Source organism: Mycteria americana, chromosome 6 (genome assembly GCF_035582795.1).
Source record: "Mycteria americana isolate JAX WOST 10 ecotype Jacksonville Zoo and Gardens chromosome 6, USCA_MyAme_1.0, whole genome shotgun sequence".
Lineage (NCBI taxonomy): Eukaryota > Metazoa > Chordata > Aves > Ciconiiformes > Ciconiidae > Mycteria > Mycteria americana.
Genome location: NC_134370.1, coordinates 52,167,321 through 52,185,790, shown reverse-complemented (window position 1 = coordinate 52,185,790; position 18,470 = coordinate 52,167,321). Strand labels below are relative to the sequence as shown.

Below are 18,470 nucleotides of genomic sequence, written 5' to 3'. Positions count from 1 at the left end.
GCTAAAAGGTGCCATAGTTAGTCCTAAATGCATTTTCCAGGGTACTTTACTGTTAGAAGAGAATCTCCACAGATTCACAGGCTCCAGCTGTGCCAGCATTTGCCGACCGTTATGTGTATTAGCAGTGGCACCAAATCAGGTATAATTTTAGAATTCCAGATTTCCTCAAATTTACTACATCCTTCAATTAAGCATGCAGCATTTAAAACTTCAACTTACCGTTTCACTCTGAGATACAGGACAGTGGCATGAAACTCAGAAGCATAAATCGCTTGGGACTGCCACAACCAATTGTATTACAAATTAACGTACGGAAAGATATCAGATCAATTACTGCTCCATGCGGTTGCCTTTGCAAATCAACTCATTGAAATGGAATCCCTGTTGCAAGTTCATACACTTTCCATATAGCACGAAAGGACTTCGATACTTTAAACTTACTAAATGCAAATTGCCTGTGCCAAGAGTAAGCATTTTTCTTACGAGGGTGAAAATATTTTCCCCACTTTTAACTTTGACATGCAAATATGTACTTGCTAAAACCTTGTTCTTATGCAAACAAGGCAGGTGGGAAATATTTTTACATGTCAAGAATATGTTCCAACTTGGTTTCTCACATTCCCAGAGTTACTTAAAGCTTCCTACTGTGCTCACATTAATTGTACCTGTTCTGTGCTTACATATATTTATACGGTATATTTTCCAAGATTATATAAAATACTCTAATTCATGCTTTAGACTAGAATTAGCCTAAATTACAGTTTACAATTTCTGTCTCCTGGGGTGGTGCTCAGGCTGATTCTGGTTCATGCATGAGCAAATTATTTCTTAAATATGAATTGCAGAAAAAAATAAACTCTTGTGGTTGCTTAGAAACCGCTACAGATACCCAGGTGACAGATGTAGTTTGTATTCCCAGATTAAAGGCCTAAGAATCTTTCACACCCTGAAATAACAGTGCTGCAGAATACTACCAAGGATGTCCTGTGCCAAAGGCAGCAATGAATAGGAATAAAAGCCCAAACAAACCACCAAGAGCAACAAATGCAAGCTCAAGCACGGAGAGCCACTGCAAGCATAGAGCAAGTTGCTACAGAAATGGCTCCTGAGAGAGAAAAGTGACCATTAAGGGCCAGAGGTAGTAATCATTACAAACTGATGTCAAACACAAGGCAAACTCGTCTCCATAGGAAAGGGCATATGACATCCACTAAGACTTCTCAGTATATGTGACTAACATGCAGCTAATCCTATCACTGGAATGACTGGTAATCTTCTTCCTTCTGGTGTAACGTCATACGATTTTCATTTACAGCAGGAAAACTGGGTGCAGACTCTTTGATTTGCTCAAAATCAGACAGAACAGGAACTTGAGCCCAAGTATTACAGGGGAAAAAAAGCCTGTGTTTTTCCCCTGAACCTTTCTTCTTCCTCCATCCACTGTGTCTTCACTTGGCAATTGTCTGAAGTAGCTCTGGTATGCTTAAATTACATGACTGCCTCCACCTAATTCCTAGTGAACATGCCTACCAGACAACCAGAGAGAGCACTAAACGGCATCTTTTGTTGGTATCTGGAACAGAAGAAGGCGCCTTATTCCCTCCTACTCCAGGCTTCACTTCTTTCCCCAAATCTGGAACAGTTTCAGTGGGCTTGCCTGCCTTTTTCAAGCTCCCTCCCCCAACCAACCCCTCCAGACAGCCTCTCCCTCTTTATTAATTCCCACATCATGAAATGCTGCTTTATTCCTTGTTTGGTTTGAGCAGTAGGGAAGGAAAGAAATCTAATTCTGTATTTGTAAGGAAATGCTCTGTACAAGCTCATCATAATCTTTAGTTTCTTCCTTTCTAACTCCTTGGGCAGACTCCAATCAGGACAAGAGCCCGTATAGCCAGGTAAAGCATGGGGCATCTTTCTCCCCAGTTCTGCCATTTACGCAGAAACACATTGAGCCTCGACACAGGAAAGCATATTACCAGTCCACCTCAAAGAAAACATTTTTCAAAAGAAAAAATTATTTTCCAAAGACAGAAGTTTTTTCCTCCCCATTAGACTGTCTGAATGAAATGTTTGTTTCTAGTGAATTAATTGTCTTGGGGTAGAAAAAGGATTTTCCTATTCCTCCTCCTGCTTTCACACTGTGACTTAAAATTGTACATTCACACGGATCACGTTATTTTTTCCAATTCGCAACAGGTATGAAACCTCAGATTTGGTATCCTGGGAAGGGCTCTTCAATGGAAGCAAAAATTGGTCCCCATTCTGCCTTTTAGGCCAGATTCACCTAGCTGACCTGAACTATCTTGGAAGTTGGGTAATTAGCTGAAGTTAATTGTCTTGTCTGCTTCTAGAGTGATGAGGAAGGGAAGAGGAAAGACAGAAAAGGAAAGGGAGGGAGAAAGGGCATGATTCATAGCATTCACGACAAGCAAGGTGAACCCCTGAGTGGAGATGCCTCCTCTTCATTCACTAGAGAAGAAATTTAACGATGCCTTAATTACCTTAAAGCCTAACTTTTAGAAGTTAGGCTTTAAGGTTAGTTTTAGAAGGTGAAAGTCAGGTGAATCCTACTGCCTCTTACTATTTCTGAATTGAAAAATTTGCATTTTCTGGAAAGGAAAGCCTGTGTAGGAAGTGCTCCCTTCCCCTCCCATGGTACATAGGGTCCCAATTGCCTGTGTATGCTGGCATCATTGAGGTAAGAGCATTTCTATGGAGTTATCCATCACAGCTCCCACCCTTCAGCTCTCAAGGGAAAATATATCAAGAAATTCCAGGTATGCACATTCCTTTTTTACTCAGTAAAGACAGATTTAAGCACATACTGGTTAGTCTGCCAGACCAGTCACTATTTCTTAAAACCTCTATAGGCACTGAGCATCCTTCTCCAATCTACTGGCTTTCTGGGGAAAGCACCCTAACCAAAATTGCTAGCTGAACCGAGGACTTTCCTTGAGGCTAGATGTGGGGTACGTATAACAGCCAGGACTGCAGCTGGGATCTCCTGGGTCTCAGGGCACTGCTTAAGAAGTTAGCCCTCCTTTGACTGCAAGAAAGGTTTAAATTCCTTTCCCTGAATGTGGCTTGCCTGTTCCCCACTTCACAGGGTATGTACAGTTTTGCAGATAATTCAGAAAGGCTTTGAAATAACTATGATACATATACAAATTGGGCTAACCTGCTTCTAAAGGGATGCAGTCTGTGCCAGACGTCACTGCTAGTGCTGTTTGTAAGTATATTGATTAAATTAGGAGGCATACATATTCACTGACATATTCATACATATTCATTGACTCAAACAAGGGTACTGCATGTAATGTGGTATTTAAAGCAACATAATATCTGATCACAAACTGAATTAACAAGGAATGATTTTACTATATAATATTCTAATCTTCCTGCATTTTCAGCTTCATTACCTAAATAATTTGCTCTGTCATGTACCCTAAGTAATTTGAGCTGGCTGCAAATTACTTGCCTCCGAACACCTGCAGCTTACAAACACTGCAATTCTACTAAACTGAAAGCCAGTGGCAGCACAGCTCTGCCCATTCCATTAATATACTACGTTAAGTGACCATCTGTCCACTCACATATATTAGAATACTTAAACCCCTTGTACTTCTAAGGATGACAGCTGCTTGGTAGACGTTTGAGGCATTTTTAGAATGCACAGTAAGTGTTTTGATCAAGAGCTGATGGAATCTACCTGCCCACTCCTTGTGTGAAAGGTTTGTTTATTCTATATACAATCCCCACCATAATGGCATTCTGGCCACGAGCAGGCCCACTGGAGATTGCAATGATATAGCTAGTAGAAGAAGCTCCCGAGAAGAACTAACAAAGCCTGGTATCTTAGAGATTTGTCTCTCATGGTTGGATTTTCTGGGGTCCAGTAAGGTTGAAATTCCAGCAGAAGCCTTCCCAGCACATGGGACATTCCTTACATCTTCCTCTCCTTTACGGATTCTCCTATCTACAGCTGAGCTCAGGCTGCGCATAGCCCTCAGTGGAGTATTAGTTGGGTATCTTTCTTGGTATGTTTTTCAATTTCCATGAAACGTGTAGAAACGCATCTTTGGGACTGCTGATGCTCTCGAGCTTGGCTGAAATGGTTTTGGAAATGAGGAGGATTCAGGTGACGGGCAGAAAACCAGACAAACACAAACACCCTCTCCAAGCCTTGTTTCCTTAGGAAATCACACTAGTAATAAAATAAAATAAATACTGAGGTTATGCTGGTACAAATCCTTTGAAGTCTGTGGGCGTGATGGGTGGAGTAGAAACGAACATGGCCACCAAAGTATTAATTAAAAGTAAAGTATGAGCAACACCTCAAACACACAAGGCAGAAATGCTGCAATGCCAAGACTAGATCTTTGGGCCTGAACATAGCTGGATCCCTCTTAGTAGGTCACTTGATACTGTGCAGCGCTCCATAATGCTAAAAACATTCGGCTTCAAAGAGTATTAAAGGGATGCACAATAAAAAGTATGGGAAAACCTGAGCACTTTGGGGGCTTGCAAGACTGGCTTTTAGGAATAAATCTTTCAACCTCTGTTATTGATTTGGACATGTTAAAGGGAACATATTAAGAGCTCAGTTAAGAGCTCATATTCTCATGCCAGGATCACTGATGTTTATGTTTATTGTTTTACTTTAAGCCAAGAAATTTTACTTACACAAACATTAATTTAAAGAACTAAAACTTTGCTATTACATGCTTCAACGGAGATACTTGAACACCTAATGAAAGAAGGCTATATGGAAAATAGTTTGGATTCTCTAATAGGCAAAACTGTTTCTGTGAAGTTGTTGTGGTGAGGTCTCTATGTATATTTTTAATGTTACATTCAAATAGAAGATTGCTGGAAAACCTTAATAGACCATCATAATATTCTTAATTCTTATAGAGAAAAATTAAAACAAAAAGAAATCCCAACACAAACAATCTAGGACTTCTGTAAGCGTTTAGGAGCACAAACAAGCTAAAAACCATCTAGAGTTTTCACAGGAACTCGGAAAGATGATGTTTGCTCCCTCTCAGTCATGTGTGCAACACTAAGTGACTTTTATTTTCCTTCTGTATAAGTGTCTCATATCTCTCCACTGTCTTGGCTTTATCCATCCAGAAATATTCTCATTCTTTTTTGACCTAGGAATGCAACTTGGTATCTTGACATCTGTATCACCAAGCAACAGAAGACATATTTTTCCTTGTATTTTTGAGGAAAAAAGACCAGCAATCTAGTTTGTAGCTGAAAACTAGGTTATTTGATTTTCCTTGTTGAAGGAATGACAGGTAGAGACAACTCTAGCTTGGGACTCTGATCACATTATGAAACCTTACCACAGACCAAACTATAATATCAAACCACTGAACTACAAGCCTAGGCTCAAAATAATCAGGACAGGCCAATCCAGATGTGTTCAGTTGTCCAGGAGCACAGAAAAGTCGTTCTTTGGAGAATCAATCTCATTACTTCCCAGGGCACACAACTAGCATCTTCCCAGTCTGTGAAGTCTAGGCAGTTCAGAAAGCTCCAGCTTTGTTGCTATTTTCATGAACTTAAACACAAATCATGAAGATGGCTGAAATACACACCAAGAGATGTACACTGTAGCAAGATAGAGAATAATGATACTAACTCTTTTGAGAAGATAAAAACCAAGAAAAACCTAAGCACCACCTCTGAATACAAATTCTATCTTTTTATAGTAGAGGAGAAGATTCATTCACTAGACAACACACAGGCACAGTAACAAGACATAGTAACCAAACTTAGTGGCAAAGAACAATGGGGAAAGAATGAAGGGAAAAGTGTTGCTACACAATGTCCAGTGCATCTCAAAACCGAAGCATTTGAAGACTAATTTGATTATTTCAATACAGTCAGAAGAGACTTCCAAATTTCATAAAACACCAGTTTTGTCCCATAATATTTCGACTTCTCATTTTCTTTCTTGGTGGCTCAGGTGCTTATGAATAAACATATAACCATTTTATTCCCCTCTTCTTCTCTGGCTGAAAATTAACAGTAGTTATACTGGCCATGATGAATACAGTTTGGTGTATGATTAATTTCAAGACTAGGCTAAATATAATTCTTGTTAAATAAAGGAATTCAGAAAACCAGTTTTTCACAAGAAAAGAAAACACACTGACACTGCAATCATGTGACTCTCTCTAATGAAATATAATATCGTTTTAAACAAAGCCCTGAACTGCATGTCAAGAAATAGATACTATAATCCTCATTCTAGTCCTGATTTGCTGCGTGAATGGGGATGCTAGTTGGTGTCTCATTTTCTCTATCTGTGTAATCAGGATAATAATTCTTTATCTCTACCTCTATCTACAGCTATCTTAGGTGACTGGTACTTACTGCCAAATCTTGGGTCTTGGACCTCCAGACAAACAAATCTCCAGTATTTTGCATTGCTTAGATAAAAGTTGCCACAAAACTATACAATAGGACTGCTAGTTGTCTGGATTTTGTTAGTTTCCTTTTTTAACTTTTAAAAACAAAGCTTACAGGTTTAATTAGACAGCTACAAAACATTGCTCTTGACAAAATTACACAAAAGACAAGTTTTAGAAGCAACATAGGTGTGAGCTATTACCACAGTAACTGCCAACACTGACTTTTTCTGCTCTGATTTGCTAATGCATTTATTCAGTAAGCAGCAAGCTAGTGCTTATGTCAGTCCACACTGTATGTTTTTACAGGATTCTAGAGTTCACTTGGGTTTTGACATCCCTAATTTCTTCCTACAGATAACCACTAACCTTGGGCATTTGTGAAGAGGACCACCTGCAGCAGGGGCATAAGCACAGTCCTACTATGATACAATCTATACCACGCTGCTGTGCTGCTAAAACAAACCAGTGCATATTGTCTGTCAAATAAAAAAAAAAGAAAAAAAGAAGTGAGCTGGTAGGCAAGATGCATGTGCACCTTGAGACAGGGAAAGTGCCCTTATACACTCAATCACACTAAGGTTTCTCGTAGTCTTTGCAGGTTATTTTTCTCTTACATTGGGAAAAGCTAATCTATACCGATTTCTCCTTCCTGGTGTCTGTATGTTGGTCTTCCGTTCTGTAGTATTAATGGAGAGGAAAACAGAAAGTGAAATTTGCAGGAGAACATAATTCAGAGTACATTTATTTGCTGGAGCTAGCTGGACAATACTAAATGCATTCTCCCCCCTCCCACCAAAAAGAAACCTGTACCCAAAAGCTTAAACGGATTTGTACTTCTGTGTCCAATTTCCCAATTCTCTGGAAGAAACTAATAAAGACTTGATTTTAATAAAGAAAGTCTTTTAATAATGTAGTGTTTCAGAGTGGAAATCTAAATTACCTCTGACATTTGCTCCACAGATTAATGCACAGAGCCCCCATTTTATATGAAATTTCCTACTCTCAAGTGTTGGACCAGGACTTCTGAAGACTGGAATTTGTTAACTCCAACACTGCCCTGCTACCTTCTTTTCCCTAATTAAATGTACTGGCTTAGGGGAGCATCTCAACATTTCTGTTTGTTTGCAGTAGGAAAACAAAGAACTTACCAACCACTCATCAATTTTAAGCAAGTCAGCTAGAAGTATCACAGCACAACAACTTTTACTTGAATTATTTTTCATAGGTTGCAAACAGTCTTAAATAATCAACACTCTGAAGGCAATCATTTTAGTCCTTATTACAAAGCATATAGTTACTGTATGCAGGATTATGAGAATAACTTAGTTGCTGGTTAAATTACACTAGCGTTCATTAAGGAAGGATCTTTTACTAGCTTTTTAGAACAGTGGTAAAAGGGTACTTAGAGAGTCTTAGACTTCCTTTTATACAATATGAAACTGCAGTAATTCGATTTTGTTAAGAAGGTATGTACAATTGTGCTATCCATTTGCAAAACTGCATCTCAGTTCAATGGTCTCATTAGGCTATCTGCTAGCACAAATTAGATGACACCTACAGTTACTAGATTAAAAAAAAAAACACCTGGGAAAGCCAATCACTTGCAACATAGCGTCAAAATTATTACAAGTTCAACTAAATTCATTAACAAGGTGACAGGCTCCTAAGTCCTTAAAGGGACATTATGTCAGTGAGACTGCAGCACCAGCTAACTGTGGATAACACTGCAATTTCATTCCTTCTCCTCATATGCACATAGCTTTCAGATCAAGCATTAATAATTCCTCATACTACTGCTTAAAAGGTTGTCTCCGATTAGCAACCCATCACCACCACGTGTTGTCTATCACAATGCACACACTTTCCTTTATGCTTACTATTCTGCCAAGTCAAGTTCCACTTTAATAGTTAGTTCCCCAGAGACAGCAACAGTTTGGAAAAAGGAGCGTGGAATGAATGCACAAGAGGTAACCAAGCAGGGGGGAACTCCAATAAGGTAATTGTCCCTTTAAACAAAGTGTTTGTCATGATTCAGCTTTGTCCTGCCATTTTGCCAGGCTGCGCAAATTTTATTAAGGGTTTGGCCTCTGCACAAATTGCAGGATGTATCACTGTGTGTATTGAGAAATGGGACTTTGTACGATTAAGTTAAAGCCAGGCAAACATGGCTGGTGCAGAACCCACTTCCTTACAAGAGAGCTGCACTTTGATGAAAAACCACTCAAAACCTGCATTTACTTCTAGAAGAAAAAGTTGCGGGGGGGGGGGGGGGGGGGGGGGGGGGAGTATTTCACCCAGACTAAAAAATCCATCATTCTGAAGTGACTACATCTGCATTTTTAAGATATTTTCTTTTTCTTTTTGGCTGTACATGAATTTGATGTCATTACAAAGGCTTCCTTTGATGCTGTATGCCAAGTAGGATCATTAGTTTCTCACAGAGGTGTGCTCTAAATGTCTAGTTTAAATTTTCATTTTCAGATGATTCATCTAAGAGATGAACAATAACAACCAAAACCAACTTCAGAACTCTAGACAGTAAAAAGACTTTTAGCTGCACTCACTCATTTTTAACTCCCTCCAACACCTCCTTTCTGGATTCCCATGGCAGTCAATACTGAGCATGAATTATGAATTCTGCAACTCCTTCTGCGATATACGGCTATTGGAAGCAAACCACAACCAGATTCCCTCAAACCTAACAAAAGAGGTTCTTCTGAAGTCTGTATCCTGCACCTTTCTAGCTGACAGGGGGTCACTTTTTTTATCCAAGGACACTTTCCATTGCCACTGTTTCTAGTGTGTATGTATTGTTTTGTCACAGCTCCTCTTCACGAGTCTTCTTCAGCTGTCATTAGAGGATTAATGAAACTGAGGGACACTCCAGAGAAAGCAGCATCCTCGGCCAATGCAGCTTCAGCTACTCCCCTAGGTTTGGGGGGCGGGGGGCGGCAAAACAGATTAATTATACCTACGTTTCCTCCATTTAAAAGAAAATGTCACTGAAGTCCAAAACCAATCAATGATTTACAGCTAATGTATGTTTCCTGATACATATTGAAGACACTAGAAAGCACAGACATTAGCAAGAGCCTTTTTTGTGATACAGGGTCAAATCTCTGCTGAAGAAATAACCATGTTTTCCTCTCTGAGAAAGATGCTTCTTTCAGCCCCTGCCCCATCTCGGAGGGAGCAATATTAGCATATATGTGGGATCAAGAGGAAAGCTACATCACTTCTACAACAACTGCCTAGAAGACAGCCTGGACAGTGAAAAACTGATGCAGAGCATAATTTTGCTATTGCTCTTCCCTAACACCTGTACAACTTCTCTGAACACCTAATTATACTGCTTTGAGGAGGAGTCTTACACATTCCCCCCCACATTGACCATTCACTCAAGACAACCTGGATAGGTTGCACACACTGCACTGAGTATGGCCACACATGCTTCTTGCTAATGATGATTTTTACGTACCCGCAGCTTTTGTACCAGAGCCTCCCATCACCTAGAACGGGCTTTACAAAGCATTTCTGTTGTACTTCAAACTAACACCCTTCCTCTTCTCTTGACCATTGACTGCATCACTCCAGTTTCATGGTGATAGAACTTTTTTCTTTGTAATCTTAGCAGGACTTTACTGACTTGCATGAAGTTACACGATGGTCCTTCATCTTTATGAAACAACCTGGGGTCGTCCAGCTGGCCAGGGACCAGGGGGAAGCCGCGGGAGGGCAGCCAGCTCTGCCTGTCTGCAGTTGGGCATGCATTTTTCTCCTCCTTCAGATGTTCTCTCGTAGAAGGACACAGGAGGAAAACGCTATGACTTGTCCCCAGAAACTGCACCAGGAGGGAGAACATGCAGGACGATATCAGAAGAGATGGAAATTTTATAGGCTCTGTCTTACAACAAAATAAACCCACCATCAGTCTATCAAACAGTCTCAAAAACACTCCTGCCAGAGAGAAAGTTTTTTTCCCAACATGTTCTTCAAACCATGTATTACAGTGTCGTCCCCCACCAACCATGCTCATGCCATCTCCCTGGACTTGGCTCTGTTTCTTTGCCTCTTTATATCCTTATGATGTCTGTACATACTATACTCAAGTGTTTGAAAACCATCTTCATTTCGTGACAAAGATCACGAAAGAAAAAAAAAAAATGTTGTTGCCCACAAAAATGTTTTAGAAAATTACAAGCTTGTGAAAAGAAAAGGTCTAGCAAAAGCTATTCCTTAGCTATTCCTTTGCCACAATTAGATTAGGTGCTATGACCTTCATTAAAACCTTTTCTTTTGCCTACTCATTTCATAGCATTTAATTTCCTGCCTCTCAGTGATTAAACCAACTGAAAGGTAGTAGATAAAGCAAGTTTGCTTGCCGTTTCAAACAGATGTATTAATGCTTTACGCTTAAAAAGCTTTCAAAGTGTCTTCAGATGCTGATTAACAAACATTGTACACAAACCCATGTCTGAGGTCAGACTGGCAGCAGATATGTGACTGAAACTTACTACAACAGCTCTATTGCAATGCTCTATGCACAGGATGCCTCCATTGCATACATTAAGGAAGCTTAAAGTTAAGCTTCACATATTTAAACACTAACAAAGTCTACTTAATGGCAGTCTTCAAAATGACAGTGGCCTCCTAATCTGCTGGAGATAAAGAAGTGCCAAGATTAATGATTACATAAGTGCATCACAGAGCCCAGAAACAATAATCAGCTCTTCTGTTGTTATTTGTGTACAAAGGCTATTAGAGTCATCTGACATTCCAAAATCCAATTTAAAGTTGTTAAACCCCTTTCACGTACTTATTTGAGGTTGGAAAACTGAGAGGTTCTAAAAGGGAAAGGAAGGGTTTGATTTCCTAATTCTTTTCCCCTTACTGATTTTGTTCTAAGCCAAATCTCTCTTTAAGAAATACAAAAAAATAAGCTTTTAAACAATGCCCGGAGTAACCAAGATTGCTGTTGAAGGAATAATACCAATAAAACCCTAACATGCTTAGATAGCAAATTTTAAAATAATGACTACAAGCAAACCAAGTGCCTATTCTATAGGAAAAGACTCCATTGAGTTAAGGGTGTCAATGACATCAGCTGCACAACTCTGACAATAGCGGCCATCTTCAGGCAGTCAGCAGGGTGAGAAACGGAAGGTGCTCGTGCCAAACACCCATCTCGTCTAGTAACGGACTCGTTGAGAATTCACTCTCTGGATTCATATAGGCACGGTATTGTTTGCAAGAGACCAGACCGCTCTTTGCAAAGTAAGGCAAAAGACAGCTCTGACTCCAGCCTCTCTAAATAATACACAACCATTTTTCTACACAAATCCTTTAAAATTCAAAACAACCTTCTTTGTTTCTGACAGAAGACTGAAAAGCAAGTTTAGAAACAAAATGAATAAATTGGTCTTCTCCTGGTTCTTACATTGCTCCTTCGCCTCCACAGATGACACAGAGCGGGACAGGAAGACAGGTGGCTACATCCCTGCCCTCTCCATCTATCTGATCAATGAGTCGTGCCTCCCTGCCTCCAGGCGGACTGCACAAGCGGGACAGCCCGGCAGCTGGGAGCTTTGTCAGCAGCCATGTGTGCAGTGGGTAAACGGGCACGCTGCACATTGCACTTGCCTCTCAGGGGAGCTGTCAATTACAATCCCATTTGTAGCACAAATCACTGCAGCCCTGAATGCAGAATTCCCCGCTGGTTTCAAAACTCACAGAAAGGGCAGCTGAGCAGGCCCCGGCTCTGAGACAGGAGGGGTATGCATGGCAGACAGACCTGCAGACCAACTGCTGCAACTTGATCCTGTGGGCGATGAGCTGGGCCTTGTGCTGAAATGGCAGCTACAGCAGCCACTGCCCTTCTGGGGAAAGGACTAGTCTGGGAGCAATCAGCCTCTGGAGACCACAGGCCTCACTCCCTCAGCTTGGTGGTGACTTTCTCTCCTTGTATCAAGAGAGAGGCGAGGTGACAGCTGTGATTCAAGCTAATGAAGGTAATCACAAGAATGCGTGTACAGGAAGGACAAGATGCTGACTGTCACAACTGAGCTTGCATACCAGCAGATGTGAGGCAGGCTTTCTCCTTCCCCGTTGTGACATGGGTAGTAAAACAGCTTCGGTTTCTTGTACAGCAGAACAGAGCCATTACGGACTATGTGCAGAAGTTTTTCCTTTACGTCTGCGAAGTGATTTTCTAGTGTTCCCTAAGGTAAAGTCAATTAAGTGATAACTGCATCTGTGCAGAGAGTATTCAAAATGCTAATATCCCCACCCAGATAAGTCTTCAACTTTGCCTGCTTATTTATCTCCCACTCTTAGAAATTATTGCCATGAATGCTCCAGTGCCTTCACCCATTATCTTTGCAATCCTGCTTCTTCCTAACAAAAAGGCAAAAAGCACAACACATAAGACCTGTGCCACTCTGGCCACACTGGGGAGTAAAATGATACAAGCAAAGAAGTATCAGCTGATCTACTGCAGTGGAGCTACTGGCATATTTTGCTGCTCCCGAAGTCATTCAACTTTTCATCTAACCTACAGAGGTAAGAAAATCTGCTATGCCATCAGAGGCTCGCATACTCCAGAAATAACAGCAGTTTGCATCATGAATTATCTAACGTGATTTACCACTTAGGGAAAAGAAAAGCTATCATGTTTGGTGTTGTGCCATTTGGCCATCAGACTCTAAAATGTTAACGTTTGTTATCTTTGCAATGGAGATAACACAATGCTGGTCTCGGGCACTTGGCTCTAAGATGGCTTCCTTACCTCAACATGGGATGGCTCATGTTACGTAAGTCTCTGGCCACACATGTTCAATGTGTCCCCCATGTTTAAGTGAGAAAAACCCCCACATTGAAGCTGAAAAACCCAGTACTGAAAACAAAGGATGATGTGCTGACTTACCATCAACATTTATATGAATGCCTTAATACTTTATTACTTTCGTTTATAAAAATCACAAAATTGCAAAATAGCCACCAAAAAAACCCAAACAGAGAATACTGGCATCTTTTTCAAACAAGTCTAAAGTACAATAAGGAGAAGACAATCCTATGTCCCATAGAACCGGGCAGAATACACGCAATGGGCAGAATACAAGTATGAACGGGAGATAACAGATTAAAATGATTGAGTCAACTGTCGCTAAATGCATTTGGCAGATTAAAAGGAAAAAACCTGACTTGCTTCACATGGTTAACACTAGGATCTAAAGGCCAAACTACCCAAAAAGATAGAAGCTGGCAAGTAGTGAATGTATTGGATTTGTGTTTCCTCAAATAAAGGAAGCTTGATAAAAGTTAGAAGAACATAATAGAAACTGCACCTGTATTATTGTAATCATTTTATCCAAAGACAATCCAAACCATTTAATGAGCTAAGCTTCATCACTTTGTCAGGACAAGAAAACAACCTTGTAACTAGAGCTGAATGAAGCCATACAATAATTTACCAAGAATGATGAACATAATCTCTCAACCCTTTCAAGAAGGTCTTTACCCATCATTCTTGCTGATGTTTCTTTCTATGCTTGTGTTCTGCATGCATCAGAACATAGACAAGAACAAATGCCAGGCAACTCCAAATTTGTACTGTTTTAACAGCGTACTATTTTAAAAGGTTCACACACACAGTCAGTTACTATATTGTCCTTGATAAAGACCCAAAACGTTTAACCAGAACTTCCCCATTCCTACTCTCAGAAGAATACTTGCAGCATAACTTTGATTATCCAAAGCTCACAGGGGACAAATGGAAGCAGAGATAAGCAGGGGAGCAGCCAGAGGTCTTCTGAGAATAATGGAAGTGAAAGGAGAGGAAACAAACTCCACAAAGAACTGTTGGCTCAGCTCAGCCCTAAAGTTTCCCTATTCCTGAATGGAGCATTCATAAATAAAATAAGCTTCTCTAAGCAAGCATTCCAAATGATTGTAAGAACCATTTGACAAAGTGAAGAATTATTGTTCGTTTTGGTACTTGACTCTCCAGAGAGAGAGAGACAGCTGTTGTTCTTACTGTAGCAATTTATTAACCAGTAGTACACCTGTAACAACGTTCCTGGTAGTGTCTCAATGGTTAACAAGCAGCCAGATTCTTTCCAAATCTGTGTTTCCCAAAGTATTATTTGGAAAACATTGCTAAAAAAAGTTCCAAACCTTAAAAATACAAAAATACAAACAGATATATCACAAGCCTTAACATCAGGGCAGAACATCCATGTAGAAGAAGTCTGTTTGGGGAGTTGCGGGTGCTTTACACAGAAAGTACAAGTTTTTATTTATATTATTGCAGCACAAGTTAATGCCAATTAAGTAGGAGAGTCACTTTGGATTTAGCACAGAACCTGGCCCAGGGCACTGGCACACAGAATAGAAATAAATACTAATCATGCTTGCTCACACTGAGAGGATTAGATAACGACAGACGTAGGAAATTAAAACCACAACAAGATGACCCCACGCTCATGATTTCCCTGTTGTACCAGATCAGTCAATATGAATAATCGACAATGTAAATTGAAATCCTCAGATAAAAATAATGGTTTTACTGCTTTATTTCTCTTCACTTGCACATAAATTGAGTTGACTATCTCTGACAATGCCATGGTTTAATATTCTAAACACACTATCTCCTTTAACAATGCCTGGAATAGAAACAAGCTGCTGAGCCAGATCCTCAAGGGGTGAAAATCAACATTGCTACACTGACTTCAGTGGAAGCACATTGATCTCCACCAGCTAAAGCTTTGGGCCCTAGTGGGCAATTAGGTTTCTATTATATGCTAATTTAAATAATGTACCACAGAACATTTGCTGTACAATAAAGCAAGTCTACATTCTTCTGTGGGGAAGGACAAGCATTTGCTGTGGCATGATGAGAGTTATGGATTCTGGTTTCAAAGAGCAGGATGAAGTTTCGGTATAAACTACTCCTCATAATAACATTTTTAAATCTGCAATTACTCATGCTATACTACTTTAGGAAGCCTGTAATTATTTGGTAAGTTCTTACCAACGTCTAGTCTAGATCATAATTGCTAACACTGCCTCCTTCAAAGGAACTAGTGACTATGTTAAAATCTGGTTTTTGTTAGATTCCTACTACGCAAAGTGGCTGTGCTGTAATGTTATGATCTGTATTCAGTGGAGGAGGAAAACCAAACTGATTTATGTCCCAGTCTTGAGCCTTTGAGCAAGGCCTGAACAAAAAAACCGAATACAACAATCCCACACACGTTTCTTTTGAGGCTTCTGAGATGGCTGGGTTGGAACATGGACTGTGGCTGCAGCTGACACAGGCCAGAGCTTCTTTACAACAGAAGTTTATGGAACTAAGGACCATCTGCAACACCCTCTCACTCTCCCAGCAAGGCCTCATGCTCCAGCCAGAAGACGAAAAAGCAGAAAAGTGGGGGGACAAGGTTCAGCCACAAAGCAAAAAAGATTGTCAGGGGGTCATAAGGCAGTGCAGGTGAAAAGATACCATCCCCATTTAAAAAATGTTAACAGCAGTTGTTAAAGAAAATGTTTTGTTCTCTTCTGTAGCAATTTCTTAAGTACGAGAACTCCTTCTTTCAGTCTCCTTTTAAATGTCATTGGCACCCTTCTTCCTGCCTTAGTCATCAACCACCAAGTTATTAGCATGCCACGGTTCCTACTTAAAGTTTTCTGGACCTCTGATGTAGTCAGGATGAGGGCATCATTCCACACTTACAGCTTCTCCTGCGTTGCAGTCCTTCAAGTGAAACAGCAGGATTCAATACATACTCTGTTTTGAAAGCTGAAAGCACTCCTCGGCACAGCACTTTGGAAGCTCTCTGACTGCCACTTTTGAGATCAGCAAAACAGGGGGTTCTCCTCATATGTATGACTCTCATGTGAAAGTCACAGCAGAAAGCTCCTGGAGATAATACTCCAGCTAAAGACTAAAAAACATGCGTGCAACTCCAATTTGTCTGGTTTTCTACAGAACCACTCAAGGCAGAAAGGCAAAGTAATGTGGGCTCACATAGGTCAAAGTGGTGCAAGGTGAGATGCGGCATTAAGCTGCAACACTTAAATTATGGGATTCCCTTTATAAATGTACTTACCCTGGTAATAGTGCTCTTCTCTGGTAGCATTTGTAACTCCTCAGAAATAGTTTAATTTCAAACAGAAAAGGCTTATATAGAATCAAGCACTTTTAATGATATCAGCCACACAAGAAAAACTTGCCACGCAGGGAAGGTCTAAAATGTCACCACAGTAAGAACTCATCCAAAGCTTCCCCTGCACTCTGGACTTCTCAGCAGCCCTATCGCCATGCTTTGGGTGGGCTCTACAGACATGGGGAAAATTCGAAGCATGTAATCTGCACTCAAAAGAAAGAAGAAACTAGAACTGATTTTGGTTAAGGTTTTGATTTTGTTTACATGCCTAACAGGGAAAGGAGAGTACAAAACTCAACCCCACTAACTCCACAAGCATTTTAGCCGGCAGAAATCTCCAGCCATTGAACAGAGCTGGCCTCCCATCCCTCCCCCCTCGTCTCCTGGAGCCTGTACAGCTGCATTGCAAGAGCCAAATGAGGGAACGACTCAGGTTGAAACTGTTCTTTGGGGGATTAACTTTAACCTGAATCAGTTTCCTGACTTAATTCCCCACGTGACTGTGAAGATGCTGCTTGTGCTCGCACAAGGGAGGGGTGCATTTGTTTGGCAATGCCAGCTTATGGGAGGTTAAAATACAGAACTAAACTGTTAGTCTGCTAAATTGGTAAGCGAAGATCTGGGGTAGCAGGCAGAGGGACAAGGAACACAGGATTGGTTTTCCAAGAAACGTAATAGTCTTTGAATAAGTCATTGGTTTCTATGTCCAGTATTGCTGTGAAACTTTAAGCAAGTCACTCATTTGATGTGTCAATTCCTCAGCTGTGAAATGAGGACAACGCTTTCTTACATCACCAAAGTGTCGTAAGTTGAAAACTAATGACTGAGGTACTTGGACACTCCAGTGCTGAGGGCCAAGTCAGTATGTAGCTACAAGAGCGGAGTGATTAGTGACAGGGAGGGGCTAAGGAATCAACATATTATTTTTGGTGGACTATTTCCTTAGAGGATAAATGAGAGTAACTGCTACTTACTTGATTGCAAGGAATTGAAAGAGCTCTCTGTAGCTCCCTCGCGGGTGGACACCTGAACAACTAAATAGCTATGACCTAATTTTAGTCAGAAACCTTATGTCACAAGGAATTTACAGGGAGGTGTCTTCTGTACGTGCAAAAATAATTGCACTGTGGAAGGATAGTTGACCAATGTGTTAATTTAGCTGTACAACATTTAGGGCTAGACTGTACCCCATTCTCCTTCCTCATATTCCCAATTGCAAAATTTCTGACCCTAAGAGTTACAACTGCATGATACAAAATATCATAGGATTAGGACTGAAAGAAATTCTGCGAACACACTGCTTCCAGCATCAGAATGATGAGGTCAGTTTAAAGAAAAGTTTAGAGAAACAGAAACACAAGGGTGGCAGGTAACATTATAATCAAATCTCACCTTCTGTGCGACAGAAACGATGGAATATCACCCAGAGGGTTTTGTATGATGCCCATACACATCAGTGATACTAGAAGGCACTGCCATTATTATGCACATAGAGCCATCAAAGTGATAGAAAACGCACGCCAATTCTAAAAGAAGTTGTTCCAACAGCTTGTTTTCCTCACAGTTAAAACCTGTCCTTTCCTTCTAGCCTGAATTTTCCTGCCTTCTTTCAGAGGAATACAGGAAACGTTTCTTCCTCTCAGGCTAATGCAGGATTGCTACTACAGGATTGAGAAGATCCGACTTCAAGTCCCTGTGCTGTCACAAGGATTGTGTGTGTGAGCCAGGGCAAGTCATGTAACTATCACAGAGTTATGTGTGCATCTAACTTGTGTAAGATGTGGAAGTCTCACTGAAAACACCAGGAGTTAAATGATTAAATAGCTTCACGGAGCTGGGCACATACCTTTCTGTAATTCAGTTTATACCTGTAGGACTTTAG

The 18,470-nt window shown here is 40.5% G+C and overlaps 1 protein-coding gene and 1 long non-coding RNA gene across 3 annotated transcripts in view; one reads left to right on the top strand and one right to left on the bottom strand.

Moving 5' to 3' along the window:
• LOC142411628 (uncharacterized) overlaps window positions 1–6,888 on the top strand; it is a 42,585-nt gene extending 35,697 nt beyond the window's left edge. Inside the window, exon 4 of the long non-coding RNA XR_012776228.1 lies at window positions 6,780–6,888. This is a non-coding gene — a long non-coding RNA (uncharacterized LOC142411628). The remainder of the gene's footprint in view (window positions 1–6,779) is intronic.
• RORA (RAR related orphan receptor A) overlaps window positions 1–18,470 on the bottom strand; it is a 70,209-nt gene that overhangs the window by 27,097 nt on the left and 24,642 nt on the right. The gene's annotated exons all lie outside the window — the stretch shown is intronic.